Source organism: Euphorbia lathyris, chromosome 2 (genome assembly GCF_963576675.1).
Source record: "Euphorbia lathyris chromosome 2, ddEupLath1.1, whole genome shotgun sequence".
Lineage (NCBI taxonomy): Eukaryota > Viridiplantae > Streptophyta > Magnoliopsida > Malpighiales > Euphorbiaceae > Euphorbia > Euphorbia lathyris.
The window spans coordinates 95,516,191-95,526,891 of NC_088911.1; positions in this window are offsets into that span (position 1 = coordinate 95,516,191).

Sequence of the window (10,701 nt, forward strand, 5' to 3'; positions counted from 1 at the left end):
TGACAAGTCGCTATTTAGTCGCTGTCATGTGAGGCTATTACGGATGACAGAACGTGACCATCATCTGAAGCATCAACAGACGGCAGCGAGCCCTATGACAGTTTTATATCTTACGGGATGACGGTTTTTAACCGTCATCTAAAGAGGTTTTTGGCATAGTGTGTATCTTAACTTACAATTTAGTTGAGATGGCACCCAGGAAAATAGTTCGAGAACCACCTGTTCCAAATTCTGAAGAAAATCAGAGTAGGAATCAGGATCCAACATTAATACAAATGTTCTTGAAGGTTTTATTATCGAAACCGTTAGCCAATTTGGATGGCTTTAATCGAGCATTGACACATCAACCATCTTTCCATTATTTTTTTACAAGATAGGATGCATAAATGCGCAATTTGGAAAGATGTGTAGCTGAGATATCTCAAAATGCCAAAGCTCGCATTGATGCGTTATGAGCTTAGAGACAATCGGTTATTGAAACCTAGATTAATAATCATACCGATGAGGTTAATAGAATCCCCAATAGATGTTTTCTAAAAATTTGAATTCTCAAGATGTTTTAGATAATCCAAGAGAAAACGTTCCCTAAGGCAAGCAATATAGGCCACCGTCTAATTGTGAGGAAAGTATGAGATTCAATGAATGAGGAGATTTAAGAACCTCGGAGCAAGTTTTGGTACCAACATTTGTGTACCATATCAAGTCTCGGACGGGATCCAACACCCACTCGAATATTATGGACACAACCACTCGTGGTTTAAGGGAAAATTGGAGAAATCAAGACCATGATAACATTCACGATAATAAAACAACTCATTTTTCACGCGTGAGAAAGGAAGGACTTAACGAAGCAGACGATAGGCAACGTATTCAAAATATCATGCACGCAATTTATGGACCTAGGCAATACGATCAGCTTTATCCGTTTGCTAAAAAAATTAGGATTCCAAACTTTATTATTTTCAAGAGAAAATGGACAATCTCCCATTGAGCATGCTGCTTGATTTTGTTCCAATACAGTGGAATTAGGCGGAGCAAAACTTTGATATGCTTCGTTGTGCTTATTCTCAGTATCGTTAATCGGACCGACTTTCACGTGGTATATAATATTACAGCCTAAATCAATTACCACTTGGGGATGCATGGAACAATTATTTCACGCTCAGCTTTATTGAATAAATTCATTGACATAAGTGATTAAGACCTATGTCATCTCAAACAAGCTACAACGACAGAAATTATTATACAAACTGTCATCGTACATACCAATATGCCAATTTTTCATATATCTCCTTGACGTTTTTAATTATTAGGATGTCATGCAATGACCTTATAGGTGACGGTAATAATAAATAAGTTGTCATCGTAACACGCGTAACATGACAGTCTATAAATAGGCTTATGTCATGTGAAGTGCCTTCACATGAAAGAATTCAACCGCCGTCTGCAGGTCCATTAAACGGCAGCGAGCCCCATGACAGTTTTATTTCTTATGCGATGATGGTTTTGAGCCGTCGTCTGAAGGGCTTTTTGGCATTGTACGTGTCTCGTCCTTTACTTTCCTTGCACCAAATTACTCCATTATTTAATCAAAACGAATGTGTACATAATAACAAGCATGAATTTAATAATGCACGTGTTGAAATAGCCTATTCTTTTGGGAACAATTGGAAAATAGTCATTAGCATTGGCGGAGTTCACGCTAATTTATTTACCACAAGCATAGTGCAAGCAAAGGAGATTATGGATTTAGTAGTCGATCGTCCTTTAAATTTTTAATATCTCGAGGAGCTTCCATTTACATGGCGCAAAGAAAACCTTGGATCTTAAGGTTCGACGATTTAAGTACGAACAACTCCAACGAGCAGGCGTGGTCATCACCTCACCAACCGGGGTGAAAATGATTTTGTCTGTCAACCTAGATTTCAAGTGCAAGAATAATTAATCGGAGTACCAAGCCTTAATTATCGGACTCGAGATTTTAATTGACTTCAGAGCCAAAGAACTAAAAAATTTTGGAAATTCGCAATTGCATATTCGACATTTGACCGGAGAATACAAGTCTGTCAGTCCATCGCCAATTCCATAGTGTGCATTTGCGTTGCAATTACTAGAGGAATTTGATGATATTGAGCTCGGACATATTCCTAGAAGTGAGAATTGGGAAGCGGAAAAGCTCGCACAAATTGCTTTAGGGATGAGAATTTCAAAAGAGACTATGTACAAAATGATTTTCATCAAGCGTCAATCTCTAAAAGAAAGATCTAGTTCTAGTCATTTAACATTGATATTAATTTGGCTGAAGAATGGAGAAATACGTTCCTCGATTATCTCAAAAGTTTGTCCAATAAAGTGAAATATTCACTTCTTTGCAAGCTCAGAATTGTATTATTGTGGCGCATGATTTGTATCGAAAGAGTTATGATGGAATGTTGCTGAAGTGCATCACTTTCCCAATATCGATGGAGGTAATAAAGCAAGTCTAAGAAGGAGTATACGGTGCACATCAATCGGGAAGGAGAATGAGATGGCTCATCAATAGGCACGATTAGTTTTTGGCCTATGACCTTAGAAGAATGTATGACATATGCAAAAGGTTGCAAGAAATGTCAAATGTACATTTCAAGGAATTCTAAAAGTTCGGGTTGCAAGTTTTCAAAGACTACAATTGGGCATCAAAACTAACCTGTAACAAGGAAGTTATGAATTTACAAAGATTGCTGCAGAAACACAAAAAGGAAAAACGGACCAAAATTACGACTCTTAGTTTTTAGGCTTGTTTCAGCCGTTATCTTCAAGTTTATGCCCGTGTTTTTGCTTCTCCAAACCTGTAATGAAGCAATGGATAAGAGGATCAGTATTTTTAGGAACTAACATGAGTAATGGGTTTCCAAATTTGCTATAAATAAAGCACGTGTTCTTCCTTTCAAACCCCTAATCAAACAAGTTGCCAACTAAAAAAGCTCATAGATGTATAATTTTGAATGGTGGATTAAATTTACAAAATCATCTTAAAAAAAATAGATTGGAATCTTAAATACCTAAAAGTCTATTGTACTCTTGTCTTCTTCTCAGCCGTCTCCACCATCTCATCGCTCTTGGAACTATCTTAGCCATCTCATCCGTACTCTTCCTTAATCTTTTTATTAGTTTTTTTCTACAACCATTTTTTATCGCCATTTTATTATAGTTTTAGTTCTCATTCAATATATTATATTGGATATATTTTTGCAAGAAACGAATATTGATTTCATTAAGCAATATATAGATTCTTAAGTATATTCTCAACCTTTTGATTAAAACTAGATTAAAAAATTAGTTAATTTGATGAACCCTGTTAAAGACATTTTATAATTTAATTATAAAAAGTTTTCAAACATTATATATAAAATAAAAAATATATTTTTTTCAAAAATTGTCTTAGAGACGGTTTAAACGGCTTCTAATTTTTTTAAAGCCGCCCTTACATTCACATATACTGGTGTTGGAAATTATTACAAACCGTCAGAAAACACCTGCAAACCTCTCCGTATGTCGGTCCCTACAGAAACTTACCCCGACGTATTGTGAAAACCGTCGCTAAAAGTAGCACCGCCTGTTGTATGGACGGTTTTCTGACGGCTTTGAAAACCATTGTAGATCCTATATTGGCGGTTATTTCCGTCGCTAAAACTTCTTTTTTTTTGTGTGAAGAAGTTCTGGGAGTAGTTACTCAGGAATATGTTTTCTAATTGCTTGACTTCTTTCTTTTGTAGTTTATCTAAATTAACATACTCTTATTTCGAATCAAGTAGGAGTGTATTGATTTACCTTTGAAATTTTGTCCCATTGATTTTGGAATATGTTAAAGGAAGTCATTTCTCTTAATGAATTACAACTCTTTCAAAAACAGTAAAAACCCAAATTGATAGTAATTTGCCATCTAATTTAACATCTTTTCTGATTTTTCTTTTCTGGATAGTAAATTGTTATCTTCACAGATCCAGAATCAAGAAAGAATAATCTAAGAGAGCATATTTTTAAAATTTATTCTTTTCCTAGTATAATTAGTTACCCATAAGTTGAATATTTTTTTCACCATTGACTTAATGTGAAGCAATTAACTTAACTGTTGACAACTACAACATTTACTGTAAGTTGTATAGTTTCCGACGGCAAAAACTTCAAGAGCTGACACAAGAAATATGTATGCTATGATCCAAACCAGACAAACAATGCACGGTTGGTGGAACCAATTAGCCCCCTAATCTCTCTCTTTAGAAAATGTTATAAATAGAGGGTCCCAAATCTCAGTTGATCATCCAGCTGAAATTTAGCAAATTACAACTTAATTTAGTGTTGGACGTTGAAGAAAAGATTAAATGGGTATCTCAAAGATTTGTATCCTTGTTGCTGTTGCTGTTCTTATCTGCTCAGATATCTCAGCCGCTCGTGAACTTGGTGAGACTACAGCTCAAACAGGTGACTATTATATGAATTAATAATGAATTACATTAATATATATTTACATCCTATTAAAAATTAAAACTTGTTCAGATGGATATGGATATAGCTATGGAAAGGGGAAAGATGGATATGGCTATGGAAAGGTGATGAAGTGGAGCGGGCCTTGAACTATTTGGAGAAAACGGACCCGAAACTGAGATTTTGAAGTTAAAACGGGGTTGTTGAAATTTAGTGATTCCGGGCCCTAATTTAATTGGATTCGGCCCACTGAATCAAACCCATTGTCCCATGATGGACGTGTTTTTTAGCCATCCGAGGTCGTTTAGGGCCTCAAATCGGCCTTTTTGTGTTTTATCGCACTTTCCTTGTTTTGTTGTTTTCCTTTTCCTTTTAGGTTTCGGATTAGGTTTTATTTGTCAGCCTATATAAAGGCTCGACCCCCACCTTATGTAAGGCAGTTATGTGATTAATAAAAATTTCAGAGTTTATTCTCTTTCTTCTAATTTTCGTTAGTCGTGTGCGATTCAACGATAGTTAACGGTTTTAAGCTTTGTTCGTGCGCGAGCATTCGTTTAGAACGAAAGTCTGTTTATTCCGCTGCATCAGTTGGTATAAGAGCTTAAACCGTTATCGTCATGCCGCCCAAAAGAAGAGTAGTGGATGAGATTAACGCGCGAGAGGATCAACAACAGCTGGAACAAAGGATTGGACAGCGGGTTGAGCAAGCGATAGGACAACGATTCGAACAGCGATTCGATGACATCGTGGATCAACTGACACGGAGGTTGGGTGACATGTTCGCAACTCACGGACAACGAAACCCTAATCCGCAGTATCATCATCAGCAAAGGAATCCATTCGCTGCTGATTTTGACGAAGAAGGGACTGATTAGGAGTATTATGAAGAAGTCAGGAGGCCTCGTCCACCACGTAATGTGGGAGACGATAGGTGTTGGGAGGCGGGAATGAGGACGGAGATTCCTGAGTTTCGAGGTTCCCTTCAACCTGAAGAGTTCCTTGATTGGTTGACCACTGTGGAAGAGATCCTAGAATTTAAGGGTGTTCCTGAAAACAAAAGGGTGCCTTTAGTCGCTACTCGGCTCAGAGATAGGGCGATGGCGTGGTGGCAGCAGTTGAAGCAAACTAGGGTTCGACTGGGAAAATTGAAAATTACAAGTTAGGAGAAGATGAAGAAGCAGTTGCGGGCGACGTTCCTGCCATACAATTACCAGCGTATTATGTACCAGAGGTTGCAGAATCTGCGGCAAGGGAGTCGTTCAGTTGATGAATATACGACCGACTTTTACCAGCTCATTGCTCGGAACGAGGTACATGATATAGAAGATCAATTGGTGGCCAGGTATATTGGTGGTTTGCGAGAACGGATAAGGGAAACCGTCAATATGTTTGATTACATGTCGGTTTCTGTCGTGCACCAAAGGGCAGTCCAACTGGAAAAGAGGCGTGTTAGCGGGTTCGGGCAGTCTGGTGGGTTCGGGCAGTCTGTAGGAGGAACGCGGGAATTTGTGAAAACTTCAGCCTTTACAACAGCAGCAGCACCTAGTGCTAACAGAAGAACTGCACCAAGCAGTAGCTCTATGAAGTGTTTCTCATACGGTGAGGTTGGGCATAGACAGGCTGACTGTCGAAAGGCATGAAATAGAGCGATGTTTGCTGATACGGAAGGAGGAGAGGAGAATATCCATTATCGAGAAATAGATGGAGAACCTGTCTTTGATGATGAGGAGCCTGTAGATGAAGAGATTGTGATAGGAGATGTTGGGACTTCACTGGTTGTAAGGCGATCGTGCTTGACGCCCCGAGCTGTAGAGGAACGGTGGCTACGAAATAACATATTTCAGTCCACTTGCACTATTAAGGGGAAGGTGTGTAAGTTTATTATTGATTCTGGAAGCTGTGAGAATATCATCTCAACAGAGGCAGTGAAGAAGTTGGAACTAGTACCCGAGAAACATCCGGCACCATACAAGTTGGCCTGGTTGAAGCAGGGAGGTGAGTTGACTGTAACCAAACGAGTTTTGGTATCTTTTTCTGTGGGAACTAGATATAAAGACGAGGTGTGGTGTGATGTGGTACCTATGGATGCGTGCCATCTCCTATTGGGGAGACCGTGGCAGTTTGATCGGATCGCGTTCCACAATGGTAGGCCAATACTTACAGTTTTGTTTTCAATGGTGCTAAAATTGTGTTGGTACCTACGAAGGAGGAAATCAGTAAAGCAGCGCCCAACGGAAGCGTCTTATTGGTGAATCGGGTACAACTGGAGGAAGAGCTTCGGGATACTGAGGTGGTGTATTTATTGATGGGTAAGCGAGCAGATCAAGAAGGGGTGATTCCAGACGAAGTTAAGCCGTTGCTGTCAGAATTTCATGATCTGTTCCCAGAAGAATTGCCCAATGGTTTACCACCCATGCGGGAAATTCAACACCAGATTGATCTTGAGCCAGGGGCCGCATTACCCAACCGTCCACATTACAGGATGAGTCCGGGTGAGCATGAAGAGTTGAGGAGACAGGTAGAGGAGTTACTAGCAAAGGGGTACATTAGAGAAAGTTTGAGCCCTTGTGCAGTACCGGCCCTATTGATTCCAAAAAAAGATGGCACTTGGAGAATGTGCGTGGATAGTAGAGCTATCAATAAAATCACGATCAGGTACCGTTTTCCTATCCCTCGCTTAGATGACTTGTTGGATCAGTTGAGTGGAGCTACTGTGTTTACAAAGCTGGATTTGAAGAGCGGGTACCATCAGATTCGTATTCGGGATGGAGATGAGTGGAAAACAGCTTTCAAAACACACGAAGGGCTATATGAGTGGCTGGTGATGCCATTCGGACTGTCAAATGCTTCTAGCACTTTCATGCGAGTTATGAACCAGGTCTTGAGACCTTTTATTGGTACTAGTGTTGTTGTTTATTTTGATGACATTCTGATTTACAGTAAAAATCCACTTGAACATTTGGCTATCTTGAAGGACGTTCTCACTGTTTTGAGGAGAGAGCAATTTATTGCTGCTGTCAAAAAGTGTGTTTTCATGTCAACCAGAGTGCTGTTTCTTGGTTATGTTGTTTCAGATGTGGGTTTGCAGGTAAATGAGTCCAAAATTGAAGCTGTCAAACACTGGCCCCGACCTAATACTATTACTGAAGTTCAGAGCTTTCATGGGCTGGCGTCCTTTTATCGGCGTTTCATACCTCATTTTAGTAGTATCATGGCTCCTATTACTGATTGTATGAAGCAGAACGGGAAGTTTGTATGGACCAACGAGGCGGAGTCAGCTTTGAGCTCATCAAGGATCGCCTTACTTCGGCTCCGATTTTAGTCCTTCCTAATTTTCAGCAGCCATTCGAGCTTCATTCTGATGCTTCCAAGATGGGAATTGGAGCTGTACTCAGCCAGAATAATAGACTAATGGCGTATTTCAGTGAGAAGCTGTCAGGAGCGAAATTGCGGTACAGTATTTATGATGTTGAGTTTTACGCAGTTGTGCAGGCCATGAAGCATTGGAGGCATTACTTGTTCCAACGGGAGTTTGTATTGTTCACTGACCATGAAGCGTTGAAGCATTTGCATAGTCAAGACAAAGTTTCAGCCAGACATGCGAGATGGGTTGCGTATCTACAACAGTTCACCTTTGTCTTAAAACATAAATCTGGGGTTGCCAACAAGGTGGTGGATGCATTGAGTAGGAGAAGAGGGTTGCTCGGCAAATTGTCGGTTGAGGTATTTGGATTCGACTCTTTCGTTGAATTGTATGATACTGACCCTTATTTTGCTGGTGTATTGGCAAAAGTACGAGCTGGAGAGCGTACATGTTACCACCTTCAAGATGGTTTTCTGTTCAAAGGCAACCAGTTGTGTGTCCCTGATTGTAGTTGGCGGTTAAAAATTATTGAAGAGCTGCACGGAGAAGGTCATGTGGGCCGGGATCGTACCTTGTAGTTGGTTCAGGCCAATTACTTCTGGCCTTCTATCAGGAAAGAAGTGGAGAAATTGGTACAGAGGTGTCGCGTGTGTCAAGTTTCGAAGGGAACGGCTACTAATGCAGGGTTGTATCGTCCACTTCCTGTCCCTACACAGCCGTGGGCAGACATCAGTATGGACTTTGTGTTGGGGTTACCGCGTACACAACGGGGTAATGATTCTATTTTTGTTGTGGTGGATCGTTTTTCTAAACTGGTACACTTTATTCCTTGTAAAAAGACAACTGATGCTGTTCAAGTAGCTCAATTGTTCTTCCGAGAGGTTTATAAGCTGCACGGCTTGCCATCATCCATTGTGTCTGACCGGGACACTCGATTTGTTAGTCACTTTTGGCGGAGTTTGTGGAAAATGGTCAATACGCAGTTGAATTTTAGTAGTGCCTACCATCCTCAAACTGATGGGCAAATTGAAGTTGTGAATCGGTCCTTAGGCAATCTGTTGCGTTGTTTGATTGGTGACAAAGCTAAAACGTGGGATGTAGTGTTGAGCAAAGCTGAGTTTGCGCACAACCATGCTGTTAACCGCAGTACGGGTTTTAGTCCTTTTGCTGTGGTTTATTCTGTTGTTCCTCGAGGCCCACTTGATTTGGTGTCATTACCAGATAAGACACGCGTGCATGGGAAGGCATAAACTTTTGTGAACAGCTTGGTGGAGGTGCATAAGCAAGTTCATGATAATCTTGTGACGGCAGCAAGCAATTATAAGAAATATGCGGATACGAAGCGCCGCCACATAGAATTTGAAGTTGGGGATTTTGTGTGGGCTGTATTGACTAAGGAAAGGTACTCCGTGGGAGATTATAACAAGCTGTCTGCTAAGAAGATAGGGCCCGTGGAGATTGTGGAGAAAATCAACCCAAATGCTTACCGGTTGAAATTGCCTAGTCATATTCGCACTGCAGATGTTTTTAATGTGAAGCACCTGATTCCGTTTTCTGGCGATTCTTCTGATGATGACAATTCGAGGGCGAATTCTGTTCACCCAGGGGAGAATGATGAAGTGGAGCGGGCCTTGAACTATTTGGAGAAAACGGACCCGAAACTGAGATTTTGAAGTTAAAACGGGGTTGTTGAAATTTAGTGATTTCGGGCCCTAATTTAATTGGATTCGGCCACTGAATCAAACCCATTGGACCCATGGTGGACATATTTTTTAGCCATCCGAGGTCGTTTAGGGCCTCAAATCGGCCTTTTTGTGTTTTATCGCACTTTCCTTGTTTTGTTGTTTTCCTTTTCCTTTTAGGTTTCGGATTAGGTTTTATTTGTCAGCCTATATAAAGGCTCGACCCCCACCTTATGTAAGGCAGTTATGTGATTAATAAAAATTTCAGAGTTTATTCTCTTTCTTCCAATTTTCGTTAGTCGTGTGCGATTCAACGATAGTTGACGGTTTTAAGCTTTGTTCGTGCGTGAGCATTCGTTTAGAACGAAAGTCTGTTTATTCCGCTGCATCAAAAGGGGAAAGGGCATGGAGGATATGGATATGAACATGGCTATGGAGGATCATATGGGAACAAAGGGCATAGCTATGGAGGATCTTATGGGAAGAAAGGGCATGACTATGGCTATGGAGGATCCTATGGTAACAAAGGCCATGGGTATGGATATGATGGTAGGCATGGAAAGTATAATTAGATCAACACTTGTTTACTCAAATTATACCCTTTTGATTACAAATGGGTAACTTTATGTACTAATAAATAAATAAGAGACTAATTAGTTTCACCTATTCAAATCATATTTATAATATAAGCTTTGCCTTTTAGTTGGAAGTTAAAAGCTTCACCTTCAAACATTGGGAGATTCAAAAATTACTTTATATCATTGTATAAAGTCTCTTCATATCACTATCATCTTACACTTTTATGTAAGTTACTTTATAACATTGTATAAGTCTCTTAGGCCAAATAATCAAAGGTTCAAAAATTATGATCTATATATTTATTAACTAATGGGACTTTAGCAAATGGTAGGATGTACAACTCGGGAATCAGTGTTAAAAGACAAAAATAGCATAATCAGAGTAGAAGCAATGCTTACAGGTTGCAAAGACGTCGCTACTAACCAGCTACCTAAAGATAGTTCATCTAGTCTTTCTCATAATTAAGGAAATGAACTCTATGGAGAAGGGAAAAGTGTTCCTTGTGGTCCTTGAATCAAGTCTCATGCTCCATAATTTCTAAAAGATTTATTGTATATTTTGTGTGATAACAACCCAAATTATTCTTGAATAAGGAATAAGGGAAAATTAATA